Below are 6,863 nucleotides of genomic sequence, written 5' to 3' on the forward strand. Positions count from 1 at the left end.
AGCATGTATCTTAAACAGCCATGGGTGACAATTTTATTTCTTTCAACACAAAAAGATTCCTTAAACAGCCACGTGTACAACAATAGGTACATTCAAGGTACATTCAAGCACAGGAAGTACTACCAAGGAGCTAAAACACGTACTAACAGCAAACATGTACATTCAAGCATCCACGTAGCTACCAAGTAGCTATCATTTCTACCAGGAGCAGCAACAGCCGCCTGAAAGACAAGGAGGTACTACCACAACCAGCAGCAACCATCCATCACCACCAGCGGCGACATTTCAGAGACGCCCTCCCCTTGCTGTTGCTTGGCGTGCTGCATCACAAGTCCCCCTACACACACAAAATTCAGATGTTCAAAACATATCAACATGTTGAGCAGTTAGGGAATCATGGAGCAAATGTTACTGTGGTGCAAGGCGACAGATTACAGGATTAAATATTAACAGAAGAAGAATCGTTGAACAAATCGTGCAAAATGGCATGGTGGATTTGGAAAGTAACATTCAAGCAGCAGTTTGAATCGATGAGCAGACTATACAGATTCTAACAAGGCTACAAGGCTACACATTTGAACACAGGAAACCATAAATTTGAACAACCAAATTGAGAATAAGAGTAGATCAACAATTGCATTGCAACTAAATTCTAAATATCACTGACCAACTGGGTCGAACAATACCCAAATGACGCGGTGCAGCGACAAAGAAACATGGAAACCAACACAAAGTCCGCCAAAATTTCATCGCATCACCGAGCAAACACTGAGATCAGGCGGAAGAGACCAACACTGAATAGAGCGGTAACAGAGAGGGGATGGGGGAGCGAGTAACTTACAACATCACAAAAGGTACTTCCACTTCTCACCATCGACCTTGCAAACCTGCGATTTAAACACAAATCAGGACACGGGATTTGCAAGAAAAACTATCACAGCACGAGTTCGAATAAGAACAAGGAGATAGGGGCGGGAGCAAAGGGAACCGAGATGCTTACCATGGAGACCTACTTGATGTTGGAGTCCTTCCTGAAGCTGTCCCTGCAAAAACAGAACCAAAATGGGCCCCGGTCAGGCTGCGTCACCACGCCACAGAAACAACGTGAAACGAACCACAACAACAAATCAAATCTGGGGCTCACATGAGGACTAAGACAGCGCTTGGGCTTGTTGGAGTCTTTCTTGGCCTTGCTCTTCTTCACCACAAGCCTGCATCACCACAAAAACAATAGCAGCAAAGCGAATCAGAACCCAACGCGAAACAACATCAGGAAAACCCAAGCAGAACCACCACCGAAATGAGTCCATCACCTAAAACCAAGCAGATGATAACATTGAGTAAGAAAGACTGATGAGAGGTGCTGGTTTACCTAAAACCATTTCCTTGATAACACTCATTTCTGTCTAAGGTGAAATAAACATATGCATGCCAAGGTGAAATAGTACAAAGAAAGCACTCATCAGGTAGTAGTGCATACAAAATCCCTGTTTTACTAGTAGCAAATACTCTGTGTGTTAGCAGTAGTAAAAACTATACAAAATCCTTGTTTTACTAGTATCAAATACTTTGTGTTAGCAGTAGTAAAAACTCATGCAGTACCAAATTCAAAAAAAAATTGTTGTAGCTAACAGAAGTATGGAACAATTGTTAACAACTCGAGTCAGAAAAGGTAGGAGTCTCTTAAGAGAGACACAACTGATACTGATCAAAGATAATAACATAGCACAAAAATAGGTAGGTACATTGACTTCATTAAAGACAATAAGCAGGACCAACAGATTCACATGTTATATCAGTATGACGTTACAATGGCAGATGCCAGGTGTGAAATGGATATGGCAAAAAAATATGCTCAGAATAGAGGATATGCAGATTGGGGGAAGCAGAGTTAGCCATATTCAAAAATGAAAAAATAGTAAATGGTCTACCTACAGTATTATCCTTCCAGCATGAAGATGTGAGTACATACTAAGTAGCATCGGCACAAGATAAACAGAAACGAACAATCCAAAAGATGTAGTATGAGTATGTACATTACAAGGAACAATTTTTTGCATTGACAACAGAAGCTATGCTCACAAATTTGTATTGTAGGTACAGGAAATGTGCCAGAAATCATATAAGCATACACAATTACACACATGATACTTAGATCACACTGTCAATTCATACTACACGAGTCACTCTTATGAGATAATGGCATGCAGCTGTACACAGCTACTTGACCATGACAATTTATACTACACGAGTCACTCTTATATAATATAATTGAACAAAACACTGCCATGCATTTACTGGACTATGACCAGGTGCAAGTTGATGAGAGTCATCATGCTGAAACTGATACAACCACATCATATCCTTCTAATGTTCCTAGTTCACTCAGAAAACACTTCACCAACAACACATAATTGTAGTCTGAAAACACAATTCACTCAAAAGGACACAAATCAGTATGCACAAGTGTTGGACCTTCAAATAAGCAGACTTGAATTCACTGTTAAGCATTAGCAGAACTAATATTTTTTTGCATGATCTTAGTGTATCTCTACATCACATAGATTCACCCACTCTATCACTACCAATTCTACTACAGAGTAAGAATGGAATGATGCTAGTCTATTGAGGGAAAGGATCTGCTCTCATCAGCAGTGGTGTTGCTCCTAGGCCAAGTGAGAGGAGTCAAATCATTTGCACAGTCAGAAAGCTGGTAGGAGCATTAGGAGATGATAACACACACACACACACGAGGATATGTTCGCTTCACTCAACTTAACATAATATAGCAGCATGCAAATACAATGGATCTACAATGGAGAATGATATATATATATATCTGGACATGGCCAGCGACATGGTTGCTAGCTAGCTAGCTTGTTGTCATGGATTTTGACTGGACATGGCCAAGAAGAAGCAGTCATGCCTAGTAGTCTAAAAAAGCAGAGTTTCATGGACTCTAGTGCTTCTTTGGTCAGTAGAGCTCCATAGGATGCAGCCAGGATTGCAGCTGCAGCCATAGTAGATGGCCTGTAATCCAGTACACCGTCGGCTGCATGAACACAACACATATCAGTCAGACAAAATGCAAGAAAGATCCCTATTCAGTTAAGAAGGTGTGCAGGACGAAGATGAACCTTCGGTTGTGGCAAAGATGAAGCCGATGGACTTGAGGGCCACGCGGGCGGGGTCATGCCCGCCGCCGCCGCAGCCGTCGTGCCGGTCAAGCCGGGAAGAGAAGCAGGGGAGGTAATGGAAGGGCGTAACGGCGGCCATGCGCCAGCCGAGGGTTGACAGCACGAGCAGCTCCATCCGGCGGACGGAGGCGGAGTAGAACTTGTAGCTGCCACCGGCGTCGAGTTCCGACAGTGCCGGCGCGCAGTACTCCATCTTCGCCGCCACGGAGACGCAGGCCACTGAAATGGGCCGCGCCACTCACGGCATGGCCATCCTCTGCACGCACACAACCACATCATCCTCCCGTTCCTAAGAAGCAGAGAGGCTAAATTTGTTTTACAGCAGCAGTGCGGTGATTGATTACCGGGAAGAAGTGGTCGAAGTAGGCAATGGCCAGGCAGATGCCTCCTCCGTCCCCCTCGCGACGACGTTGGTGCCGCCACGACCGATCACCCGCCACTTGGACGAGCCCCGCAGGTCGAGGCCCGCGCGCCCGCCCACGTCGTCGGGGAGCAGCGCGAGGGGCGCGGCCCCGCAGGCGGAGAGGGGGCAAGGACGCGAGCGGGCGGAGGGATCTGAAGGTATCGGCGGGCGCCTTTGCCGCCTTGTCCTCGCCGGGGGAGCTCGTGGGGGCGAGAGCCAGGGAGGGGGACGCAGCGGATCCATTGTCGCCGTCTTCCGAGTCGGCGTCGGGGCGGAGGAGCGGGGACGCGGTGGGCGCGCCGGCCAACGGCGGCTGCGAGATGGGGCTCTGCGCGGCGCAGAGCACCGGCGCGGCTCCCACGAGGAGCTGCAGCGGGGGAGGGGGCGGCGGCGGAGGACTGCAGAGCACCGGCGCTTGGGTTGGATCTGGATCGGGGAGAAGGGGAAAGAGAGAGGCGGCGGAGAGGGGGAGAGAGAGGCGGCGCGGGCTGCTTAGGGTTTGGATTGGGCTGCAGAGAGGTGGACGGTTCAGATCGGCTTGAACGGACGGTTCAGATCTGCTAAGGGGGGTGATCCCTGGAAGAGCCCTGATTGGTTGAGAAAATTTATGGTTTAAAATAGTTTCTAAGTACTAAAACTATGGGTGTTTTGTGAAGCAGCTATCAAAAATATTTTGCAAAACGGCACAACTAAATTTTTCTCTCAAGTTAGACCACATTTTTTGGATCATCACCAATTTGCACGCTTTTTTATCTTTCTAGATATGTTTAATCATTTTCCGAGTGCCCAAAATGAGGTTTTTTTGTGAATGACCTACAAAATAATTGTTGGAAAAATGGACCAAAACATTTTTATAAAACAATAGGACATATTTAATTCACAATTGACCGGATGGTTGGGTGTCAAAAGCTTTGATCCACCTCTCGCGAAAAAGACAAATTTCCGCCGATTCATCTGGAAGCGGGTCAAATTTGAACTGCAGCTGCCTCATAATTTGCTCTTTATTTTTTCTAAAAATCATTTATAGGTACATAAGTATCTATTTAATCAGAGAAACATCAAAAGTTTCCCAAGATTCAACCACTAGCTAGGAACGGTCATGCCCGCCGTTTTGACCGCATTTTGAAACGGGCATAAAAAATTAAAAAAATAAAAAAATTGGAAAACCTTCGCATTGTGTCATTATATGCGACCAAGTTTCCAGGAAAAATAATAAACTTGTAATACGGTAATTATTTTGAAAAAGTGTTCTAGCTATGATGTGTGAAGATGCATGGCTTTCAAGCCAAATGATCAATCTTATGGCCACATTCATGGCATAGTTTGTTCAAATGATCTCATATTGTGCACAAGGGTGCATATTGGAATGGCAAACAATATTGCCTAACGAAGTTTTCATTTTCTTTGGACGAAAAAACCATTTTCCATTTTTTGAGTGCCCAAAAGGAGGTTTTTTTTAAGAACCTACCAAATAATTGTTGCAAAATTGGACCAAATCATTTTTCTAAAATACTAGGCCATATTTAATGCACAATTGACCAAATGGTTGGGTGTAAAAAGTTTTGATCCACCTCTCGTGGAAAAGACAAATTTCCGCCGATTTAGTTGGAAGCGGGTCAAATTTGAACTGTAGCTACCTTGTAGTTTGCTCTTTATTTTTTCCAAAAATCATTTCTAGGTACATAAGTATCTATTTAATCAGAGAAACACCAAAAAAATTCCAGGATTCAACCACTAGCTGGGAACGGTCATTCCCGCCGTTTTGACCGCATTTTGAAACGGGCATAAAAAATTCAAAAAAAGTAAAACAATTGGGAAACCTTCGCATTGTGTCATTATATGTGGCCAAGTTCCCAGGAAAAATAACAAACTTGTAATACGGCAATTATTTTAAAAAAGTGTTCTCAGAAACGAGCTATCACGTGTGGAGATCAATGGCTTTCAAGCCAAATGACCAATCTTATGGCCACATTCAGGGCATAGTTTTTTCAAATGACCTCATATTGTGCACAAGGGTGCATATTGGAATGGCAAACAATGTTGCCCAAGGAAGTTTTCATTTTCTTTGGACGAAAAAACCATTTTCCATTTTTCGAGTGCCCAAAAGGAGGTTTTTTTGTGAAGGACCTCCCAAATAATTGTTGCAAAATTGGATCAAATCATTTTTCTAAAATACTAGGACATATTTAATGCACAATTGACCAAATGGTTGGGTGTAAAAAGTTTTGATCCACCTCTCGTGAAAAAGACAAATTTCTGCGGATTCAGTTGGAAGTGGGTCAAATTTGAACTGTAGCTGCCTTGTAGTTTGCTACTTATTTTTTCCAAAAATCATTTCTAGCTACATAAGTATCTATTTAATCAGAGAAACATCAAAAAAATTCCAAGATTCAACCACTAGCTAGGAACGATCATTCCCGCCGTTTTGACCGCATTTTGAAACGGGCATAAAAAATTCAAAAAAAATCTAAAAATTGGGAAACCTTCGCATTGTGTCATTATATGTGGACAAGTTCCCAGAAAAAATAACAAACTTGTAATACGACAATTATTTTAAAAAAGTGTTCTCAGAAACGAGCTATCACGTGTGGATATCAATGGCTTTCAAGCCAAATGATCAATCTCATGGCCACATTCATGGCATAGTTTGTTCAAATGATCTCATATTGTGCACAAGGGTGCATATTGGAATGGCAAACAATGTTGCCTAAGGAAGTTTTCATTTTCTTTGGACGAAAAAACCATTTTCCATTTTTCGAGTGCCCAAAAGGAGGTTTTTTTGTGAAGGACCTCCCAAATAATTGTTGCAAAATTGGATCAAATCATTTTTCTAAAATACTAGGACATATTTAATGCACAATTGACCAAATGGTTGGGTGTAAAAAGTTTTGATCCACCTCTCGTGAAAAAGACAAATTTCCGCCGATTCAGTTGGAAGCGGGTCAAATTTGAACTGTAGCTGCCTTGTAGTTTGCTACTTTTTTTTTCCAAAAATCATTTCTAGCTACATAAGTATCTATTTAATCAGAGAAACATCAAAAAAATTCCAAGATTCAACCACTAGCTAGGAACGATCATTCCCGCCGTTTTGACCGCATTTTGAAACGGGCATAAAAAATTCAAAAAAAATCAAAAATTGGGAAACCTTCGCATTGTGTCATTATATGTGGACAAGTTCCCAGAAAAAATAACAAACTTGTAATACGGCAATTATTTTAAAAAAGTGTTCTCAGAAACGAGCTATCACGTGTGGAGATCAATGG

General features: G+C 42.7%; 1 pseudogene; it reads right to left on the reverse strand.

Annotated features, from left to right (window-relative positions):
• Positions 1-239: 239 nt before the first annotated feature.
• Positions 240-3,444, reverse strand: LOC123161726 (cyclin-D5-2-like; annotated as a pseudogene).
• Positions 3,445-6,863: the final 3,419 nt, after the last annotated feature.

The sequence above is a fragment of the Triticum aestivum genome, chromosome 1D (assembly GCF_018294505.1).
Source record: "Triticum aestivum cultivar Chinese Spring chromosome 1D, IWGSC CS RefSeq v2.1, whole genome shotgun sequence".
NCBI classification, from domain to species: domain Eukaryota; kingdom Viridiplantae; phylum Streptophyta; class Magnoliopsida; order Poales; family Poaceae; genus Triticum; species Triticum aestivum.